Raw genomic sequence first — 9,870 nt, 5'->3', positions numbered from 1 at the left:
AAGGAGGGTTAGTGTTTTTGAAACAGTGTTGAGTTGCATTTTGACGGAAAGGAAACAAAACATATTTTTGACATAAAAAATTCACAAAAAGGAAAATCTTAAGTTCGAAGTGCACCTATCCAAGCAGCAAAACACTGGAACAATATCGGCTCAACATCGGGAAAAAATGGCACCAACGTCGTACCTTTATTGAAATTCGACCCAAATAGAACCCAAGCTTATCTAGCTGGGCTAAAAAGACGTGATGAAGACAAAGCGCAAACACACAAAGACAGAACGGAGATGCAGACGAGACGAGCGCTAACTTGCAACAAACGATTTATTGGAGGTACAGGTCCGAGCGGGAGCACGACGCGTGCGCAAACCTTTAATAGTTGTCACTTTGTTCTCACAACGTCGCCGGGGAGTGGAGGAGAAGGAGGAAACAAGGAAAGGAAATGCTTTACGTATCAGGAATCGCTGTTCTTTCTGTGTGATAAGTACTGACGGCGGACTAACAGAGCGCGGTCATCTCGAGCAATCTTCATGGCTTCAATCAGCTCGCGTTCTAGCTTTCCTTTATGGCTGGCTATTACCGAAGTCATTCCCAGCATTGAGTGAAACTTGCATTATTTGCAACAGGTTGGGAGATTAGAACCATAGCCATTGTCCAAGTATCTTGTATGCTCTCTTAACCTGTCATTGAGGCAGCGACCAGTTTGGCCGATATAGTTCTGATGCCAGCTCAGAGGGATGCAATAAACAAAGTCCTCGATGCAAGGAACAAAACTTTCATCATGTTTTCTTCCCTCATCCTGGTTTTTTCACTTTGTTACATATCACCATACGGCAAAGCCTGGACAGCTTACAAGGCGCCTTAAATACAACGACTACATCATATTTTGCCGCAATTCTCTTTAGATTGTGCGAGACGCGGTGCGTGTAAGGCATGGCAGTGAAAGTTTTATCCTGTTCTTTCATACGCCTTTACAAGAGACTTCTTATTTTCACTATCGGCGTTTCCGCCACCGCAGCGATCAATTCGGCGAGGTAGCCAGGACGACCGAGACGTTCCACTTGGGTGCTGAAGCTTTGGTTTGTCATATGGTGGCAAGTTTTCAAGAGCGCAGCACGAAGACAGAACATGGCTATCCGTCTTTTTACCAACTTTGTGTGAGCAGAGTCAAAAGGAAGGAATGTCTTCTTAGAACGTGGCGTGTACGCCCAGCACACGTGTCCAGGGTCATTAAAAGAACAAGCTAATGTCTAAAAACTGCAAAGCTTCATTTTGTGGGAGTTCAAAGGTAAAATTAAGGCTACTAGAATACTTGTTAAAAACTATTAAAATCGAGGTAGCCAGGAGGTGCAAAGTATCTCCTGGCTGGACGTAAACAAGAATAAGAAAATCATCGACATATCTGAAACCTTTAAACTACAGGTAGGTCATTAAGGTTCTCAAGGAATCCAGCTTAGCTAAAATAGCTCACATAAAATAGGAGCAATATGAGAGCCAATGCATATGCTTCTTCTGCAAATAACAGACATCGCGGTTCCTCACCAAAGTGCAACTCAGGCAACAGTTCAGAAGTTCTAGAACCGTTTCTGCTGTAATGCCGCAAAAGTTCTGAAAAGCCACGCTGCCTGACCTTTCAATCGTTCCACTGCCCACAGACATGAGGTCCCCACGAGGTATAGACCGTTTTACCGAGAGCAAGCCGGAGAGGAGGAAAATACTCTCTAACCAGACTCCTTGCGCCGACCCATTGTTGCCAGTACCGGGTGGGCTGTGCATTCGCACGCTTCATGGATAGCAGAGCGGTGTCGTGACGCTGGGGCTACGTCGACCCGGCCTTCACTTGGTAGCGTGCAGAGACTCGGGGTTGAAGAAGGGCTGAATCTTCGAAGTTGGTGAAATATGTACAAGCAGGTTTACTGGCACTTTGAGAAAACGTATTTACAAGAATATTTACATGAAAAAGAAGGGTACATCAGCAAAATGACAAGCGTTAAGAGTTCATAGCGAGAAGCGACTGGATGAGCCGTTTACCCAGGGCCCAGAGCGACATTTCGTGCTCTGCAGCGTCCTTAAAACCCCCTATGTCCAGCCCCTCTCTGAAGATGCTGACCAACCAAATCCAGGGCACGCCCCTCAGGTATCGGCATCCAATCGAACACATCACTGCACTGATGGTCTGAAGCACTGACTGGTCCGGCATTCATTCGTTGGGCGTGATCACTTGTTGGCGGGAAAAGCTTGGGAACGGCGAGGAGAGGAGGTACATTTCTATTCTTCAGCAAAGAAACCACAGGCTGGTTCTGACAAGTGGTTTTACTTCTCAGAAACCCGAGTGCACGTGGCGCCGCATCCGCTCCCAGCATTGTCCGTTTTCGACAATTGCAAATCTTTCCTGCATTCCTGGGAAATCACTTAATGGCTGTATGCGTCATGCTCCTTTCTTGTCCTGCACGTCAGCGGACATGTCACTCTGTCGTCTCCTTTGAAAAGTAGACATTCCTCACTGGACGATAGCCCTTCTCGACTGGAAGGGTGAACAAAAGGAAGCACTTCCTGCTATTTCCCGCAGGGGGACGTTTCTTTGTGTTTTTCCAGACGTTCTCTTGACAGGGTCAATTTGGCATTTGCAGGTTGTCCACAAAGCAAAACAGGCTTACAAAACAGGATTCCTGGAAACAGGCTCACTTAGAGCCATTGGACCATCACCACATATTCACAATACTTTTCCATGCCCACAGGCGAACAATAGAGCGCGCAAATGCGGATGCTTGGTCGTAACAGCCTCCTCCCCCGCCAGAAGAGTCTCGGAGGGCAGCAGTCCCAGCTGGTGCATGAAGAGACGACTTAATGGCCTGCACGTGAACGCTTGAAGCTCGCTGTTGCTTGTCGCGTTGTCTTGATTGTTGTAGGCCAAATTGCTCGAGCTGTCTGAAACTCAACCACATGTCGAAGCAAGCACTCGGCTCCCGTCTGAAGAGACCAGGTTAAAAGAAAACTGCCATTGTTGTTCGAGAAAAGCCCACTCTCAAGACGTTCAGGACCCACGTATTCCTAGAAAACCAAACGTGCTGCTTTACATAGCCACACATATACAAGCGCACGAAAAAAAAAAAAAAACCTGATTATCAATTTGGATACATGGTGAGGAACATCTCGGACCGCTTAGAAAGAGCGGCTAAGCGCGTCCGCATTCCCATTTAACTTCCCCTTTTTGTATCTTATTTCAAAATTGTACTGCTGTAAAATCAAGCTCCACCTAAGAAGGCGACTGTTCTTCGATGTCGCAGTTTGCAGCCAAGCCAGGGGACAATGGTCCGTCTCTACGGTGAATTTGGCCCCTCCAAGATAGCACTGCAATTTTTGAATGGCCCATACAATGCAAGCGCACTCTTTCTCTGACGCGCAATAAGCCCTCTCTCTAGAACTCAGTTTTCTGCTCAGGTAGAGCACGGGGTGCTCATTACCGTCGTCATCTCTCTGGCAGAGAACAGCACCTAACCCTCGATCACTGGCATCACACTGGACCGTGAATTCTCGGCCATAGTCTGGAGCTCGCAATACCGGACGGCTAATCAGCACAGCCTTCAGGTTTACGAAGGAGGCTTCCTTTTGTTCGTCCCAGACTACATTTGTCGGTTCTGTCTTGCGGAAAGCGTCGGTCAGAGGGCTAGCCAAAGCTGAATAGTTAGGGATGTAGTGATTGTAGTACCCAGTCAGACCCAGGAATGCTCGAATTTCCGTCTTCGTGCTCGGCCGCGGGTAGTCTGCTACCGCAGAAATCTTAATCTCGCTGGGTTTCCTGAAACCTTGACCTACATTGTGACCCAAGTAGTCCACGGTCGCCCTTGCCAGGCAACATTTCTCGGCCTTTACGGTTAGTCCAGCTTGACGCAAAAGGCTCAGTACAGCTCTTAGATGTACCATATGGTCCGCCCATGAGTCGGAAAAAACCGCAATGTCGTCTAAATAAGGCACCGCGAATGTTTCACACCCCTTTAAAACCCTATCCATGAGTCGGGAAAAACAAAATGGAGCATTTTTGAGCCCGAAACTCATCATTGTTGGCTGGTAGCTGCCCGTCGGAGTGACGAAAGCCGCGTATCTGCTGGCGCGTTCAGTGAGCGGTACTTGCCAGTATCCTCGAGTAAGGTCCAGCGTAGTCACATATGCCGCTCTACTGACCTGTTCTACTCTCTCCTCAATATTCGGAATAGGATACACTTGATCCCTGGTGAGAGAATTTAGCTTTCGGTAGTCTACCACAGGCCTAGGGTCTTTACCTGGAGCTTCTACTAAGATCATAGGCGAAGCATAATCGCTTTCCGAGGGTTTTATTACTCCCAATTCCAGCATGTGAGTTACTTCCCTATCCAGAAATTCTCTTTGCCTTGGAGAGAATCGGTAGCACCTTGATCGCACTGGCACGTCTGAAGTCAGCTCAATATCGTGCTCAGTCAAATCAGTCCTGCCTGGCCTGTCCACGAAGCAGGCCTCAAACTCTGTTATTATCTCGCCCAGTTCGGACAGCTGGGATTTCTTTAGTTCTCCTCTCTGCTCCGTCTTTTTGAGAAGCTCCTGAGCGTTGCTTCCTTTTCCGCTGAGGCAAATCAAGTTGTCCCCCATCTCCTCGGGAAGGTTTAACGTTAGATTTACCACGGCTTCCCTCTGCTCATAAGGCTTCATAGCTAAGTCCTCTCGGGTTCCACTTAAAAGTCTCGTGAGATTATTAGACACTGGCGGCAAGAGGTTATTCTCAAGAACGCCCTCATTCCGCGTCTCATCAAGCTCACTTTCAAGTTGACCTATCTGAGATGCCTCGCTCTCAAAGTTTTCTGACCTGCTATCTTCCGCATCGACCACTGTTTTAACTGCCGTTTCCTCCACTGTGGAATTTTCTGGTATGAGCAGTGTAGCTAGTTCTCGCGCCTTTGAACGTGTTAAGGCTTGCACAACTCTGTCTCCGAACAGGATGCCCCTCTTTCGCAGTAGCATGTCCGATTTGTCGGAAAACAAATACGGATAGCACTTAGGAAGCTTTCCTGAAACGGCAGCCTCGGTTGTCAACTTGCCGAAAGGGCCCTCGATGACCACGTTCGCGATTGGCAAGCACACACTCTGTTCCTCCACTACCTGGCGGATCCACGCACACTGTCCTGTATAGTCGGAAGGCGACACATACACCGGATGGACAACATCCATCGTTGCGGCCGAATCGCGCAGTACCTTGCAAGGCTTCCCGTTGACTACTAGGTCATGCAGGTAGGGTTCTAAAAGCTGCATATTTTCATCGCAGTCCCTGACATACGAGAAAGCAATCTTTTCTTTCCGGCAGTTGACGGCAATGTGACCCTGCTCATTACACCTAAAGCATGTGAGCGGCTTCCTAGCCTCAAGCTTATTCTTGGTGTTCTGCACGTTGATCACTTCTCCACTTTTCTCACTGCCGTCCTTTCTAGGGAATTTGCCTGAAGAAACCTTCATTTCTTCGTTTCCAACTCTAGCAAAGTGCCTTTCCTGACGGTTTTTCACACTGAACTTGGGATTGCGGGGCCTATCCACTGCTGGGTTGCTGAATTGTCGGCGCGAAGCATACTCCTCAATAAGTTCGGCAGCTTCAGTTGCCGACTTAATTTCGCCTCGGTCCTGTAACCAATTTCTTTCTTTTTCTGGGAGGCAGTTATAAAACTGCTCCAAAAGAATTCGCTCGACTACAGCGTCCCTATCACTGTAGGAATCTGTGCTCTTTAGCCACTCGCCCAAATTTACTCTTAAATTGTACAGGAATTCAGGGTAACTCTCGTCCCTGGACTTAGTAGCGTTCCGAAAACGTTGTCTGAACGCCTCGGCGCTAAGCCTATACTTTCTCAGAAGGCAAGCTTTGACCTTCTCGTAGTTGTCCGCGTCCTCCTTGCTTAGCCGCGCGACAACCTCCGCTGCCTCGCAGGGCAGAACCGTCAATAATCTCTGAGACCACGTGTCTCGCTGGAAGGACAGTTTTTCGCAAGTTCGCTCAAAGTTAGCCAGATACAGACCGATATCCCCTGATATCACATATGGCTGCATGTACTTTGACATCTTGAAATCTGCCTCCTTGTTGAGACGAGGTACCGCTAGCTGGGGACAATCGCCCGACCTCTTGCTCAACTCTAGTTCTAATTTCCGGAGCTCAATTTCTAGCTCCAGCTTTTTTGCTTCTCTTTCAATTTCACGCTCTTTCTGCTGTCTGAGCTGTTCCTTTTTTTGACCGATCAGGTTCCATGCTTCACTGAGCTCCTCATCATCGGTTCCCAGATCAGTGATTGCCTTTATAATCAAGGGTTTTCGTGCCAAACCACTTGTATCAATTCCCAATTCCTCACACAATAGCAACATGTCCGGTTTCTGCAGCTTTTGTAGGTCCATGATCGCTCCGAGTGTCGGCTACTTCCAAAACAACTGTGCAAACTACCAAACCTAAAGGCGTTTCAACACTTTTTACCAGTTCTAAAATCTAACCCTGTTCTAGAACCTGGTCCACATCAGAAGAAAAGCCAAGCACTCACCCACACATGCGATCAAAGCTGCCCTCTTGGCCGATTGTTGCTCCTGCTTGTTGCTTGAGATGCCACCTCCGATCACAAGGTGTTGTGGCTTGTAGCTTCAGATCCACCTCCAATCACCAGATGTTGTGGCTTGTAGATTCAGATCCCAACGCTGGGCACCAGTGTTGGGGCTTTATCCCGCCGCTGCCACAAGTTGTCGTGACGCTGGGGCTACGTCGACCCGGCCTTCACTTGGTAGCGTGCAGAGACTCGGGGTTGAAGAAGGGCTGAATCTTCGAAGTTGGTGAAATATGTACAAGCAGGTTTACTGGCACTTTGAGAAAACGTATTTACAAGAATATTTACATGAAAAAGAAGGGTACATCAGCAAAATGACAAGCGTTAAGAGTTCATAGCGAGAAGCGACTGGATGAGCCGTTTACCCAGGGCCCAGAGCGACATTTCGTGCTCTGCAGCGTCCTTAAAACCCCCTATGTCCAGCCCCTCTCTGAAGATGCTGACCAACCAAATCCAGGGCACGCCCCTCAGGTATCGGCATCCAATCGAACACATCACTGCACTGATGGTCTGAAGCACTGACTGGTCCGGCATTCATTCGTTGGGCGTGATCACTTGTTGGCGGGAAAAGCTTGGGAACGGCGAGGAGAGGAGGTACATTTCTATTCTTCAGCAAAGAAACCACAGGCTGGTTCTGACAAGTGGTTTTACTTCTCAGAAACCCGAGTGCACGTGGCGCCGCATCCGCTCCCAGCATTGTCCGTTTTCGACAATTGCAAATCTTTCCTGCATTCCTGGGAAATCACTTAATGGCTGTATGCGTCATGCTCTTTTCTTGTCCTGCACGTCAGCGGACATGTCACTCTGTCGTCTCCTTTGAAAAGTAGACATTCCTCACTGGACGATAGCCCTTCTCGACTGGAAGGGTGAACAAAAGGAAGCACTTCCTGCTATTTCCCGCAGGGGGACGTTTCTTTGTGTTTTTCCAGACGTTCTCTTGACAGGGTCAATTTGGCATTTGCAGGTTGTCCACAAAGCAAAACAGGCTTACAAAACAGGATTCCTGGAAACAGGCTCACTTAGAGCCATTGGACCATCACCACATATTCACAATACTTTTCCATGCCCACAGGCGAACAATAGAGCGCGCAAATGCGGATGCTTGGTCGTAACAGCGGCCTTGCACCTCGGTATATTGTCGTTTGAGATACTTAAATACCTTCTTAGCGCCCCTTTTAGTGGTAATATCATCGCGACAGCAAAGCATGATCATGGGCTGCACAAACAATCAAAGAAATCGCAAGATGATTGCCGACAGCGTATGCGGAAAGCATGCAACTAAAGTCCGAGTGCGGCTTTGATATGTCTTCACCGCATTCCAGTCTATGCTAAATCAGTTCACCTATGAGCGTCTTGTGTAAGCCAGATAGACTTGGTGCCAATGACAGACTCACGAATATGATGCCCATTTTACCTCCTCCACCGCAGTAACCCCGCACGCCGGGCAGGCCGTGCCTCCTGCAAACCCTCCGCGCCAACGATACGGCGGATCTCTTCCGTCAGTGCAAGAAGAGCGTGCTAAAATTTGTTCTTCACTTAAACAATAAGCTGACAGCAAAAAAAAAAAATCTTTCTTGCGGATTTCTGACCCATACCATGTTATTGATGACTGCAATACACACAAGGTTCGCAACACATTGCCGCTGGTGCGGCGTGCGGCTCATCGTCTGCACGCTGGCTCCGCTGCTAAGACGTCGCCGAAATTTACATCTTTCTTTTACTGATACATGCAATGAGATCGGCAGTAAGGCAGTTTCATGAGAGGCCATTTACTGTAGCGCAGAGCAGTTACAAAACGTCGTCGGATGTGCCTTCGACGCGAAATAATTTAGGCCCAATCGACGACTAGGGATTAGCGCTCAGCCAGGGTGCCGTCGTCCGCCGCGGCAGCCAGCAGCGCCGCTTTCGTAAGCGCTGCTGTATGTGCCGCGCATCTGTCGTCTTCATTCGTGGTGCATGGTGTACGTCGTGCAAACGATGCTGCTAAGACGAGACGGGGATACGATGTTGCGCCGCAGGACGAACACCAAGGCTGCCTAAAAACGCCGACGGATGGTACTTTAGACGCTACTTCTTTTATGTGCCGTTCTTGAACCGTGGTTTAATTGAAAGTATACGTTGTTGAAGCTAGCTGCTGCCACTTGATCCCTGCGAACTTCTTAATCTCGTCCGCCCACCTAACTTTCTGCCGCCCCCTGCTACGCTTTCCTTCCCTTGGGATCCAGTTTGTTACCCTCAGCGACCATCGGTTATCCTCTCTTCGCACTACATGTCCTGCCCATGTCCATTTCTTCTTCTTAATTTCTACTAGAATGTCGGTAACTTGAGTTATTTCTCTGACCCACTCTGCACGCTTTCTATCTCCTAATGTTACCCCTACCATTTTTCGTTCCAAAGCACTCTGGGTTGTCCTCAACTTAAGTAGAACTCTCTCGGTTAGCCTCCACGTTTCAGCCCCATAGGTGAGTACAGGCAAGATGCAACTGTTGTATACGTTCCTCTTGAGCGATACCGGTAAGCTGCTACTCATAATCGGCGAGTACTTGCCAAATGCGCTCCATCCCAATCGTATTCTTCCTGTCATTTCCTTTTCGTGGTCCGGATCTGCGGTTGCTACCTGTCCTAAGTAGACATATTCGCCTACTACTTCCAGTATTTCGCTACCTAATGTAAACTGCTGTTCCTTCCCGAGGTTGTTGAACATTACCTTAGTCTTCGGCATATTGATTTTCAAGCCTACCTCTCTACTTTTCCTGTCTAGGTCATCAATCATTATTTGCAGTTCATCCCCCGAGTTGCTTAGCAAGGCAATGTCATCAGCAAATCGCAGTTTACTGAGGTATTCTCCATCTACCCTTATCCCTAACTGCTCCCATTCCAAGTGTCTGAATACTTCCCCTAAACAAGCTGTGAATAGTACTGGGGAGATTGTATCTCCTTGCCTAACACCTTTCTTTATGGGAATTTTGTTATTTTCTTTATGCAGAACTATGGTTGCTGTGCAGCCACTATATATATATCTTCCAGCACTTTCACGTACGGCTCGTCTACCCCCTGATTTCGCAATGCCTGCATCACCGCCGAGGTTTCAACTGAGTCAAATGCTTTTTCGTAATCAATGAATGCTATGTATAAGGCTGGTTATACTCCGAGCATTTTTCTATCACCTGATTGATGGCAATTAAATGATCGATAGTAGAGTACCGTTTCCGAAACCCTGCTTGATCTTTTGCTTGATTGCAGTCTAAGGTTGTCCTGATTCTATTAGCGATTACC

The sequence above is a fragment of the Amblyomma maculatum genome, unplaced genomic scaffold (assembly GCF_055883805.1).
Source record: "Amblyomma maculatum isolate TAMU_Amacu unplaced genomic scaffold, ASM5588380v1 scaffold_15, whole genome shotgun sequence".
Classification (NCBI taxonomy): Eukaryota; Metazoa; Arthropoda; class Arachnida; order Ixodida; family Ixodidae; genus Amblyomma; species Amblyomma maculatum.
This window is presented reverse-complemented; position numbering follows the sequence as displayed.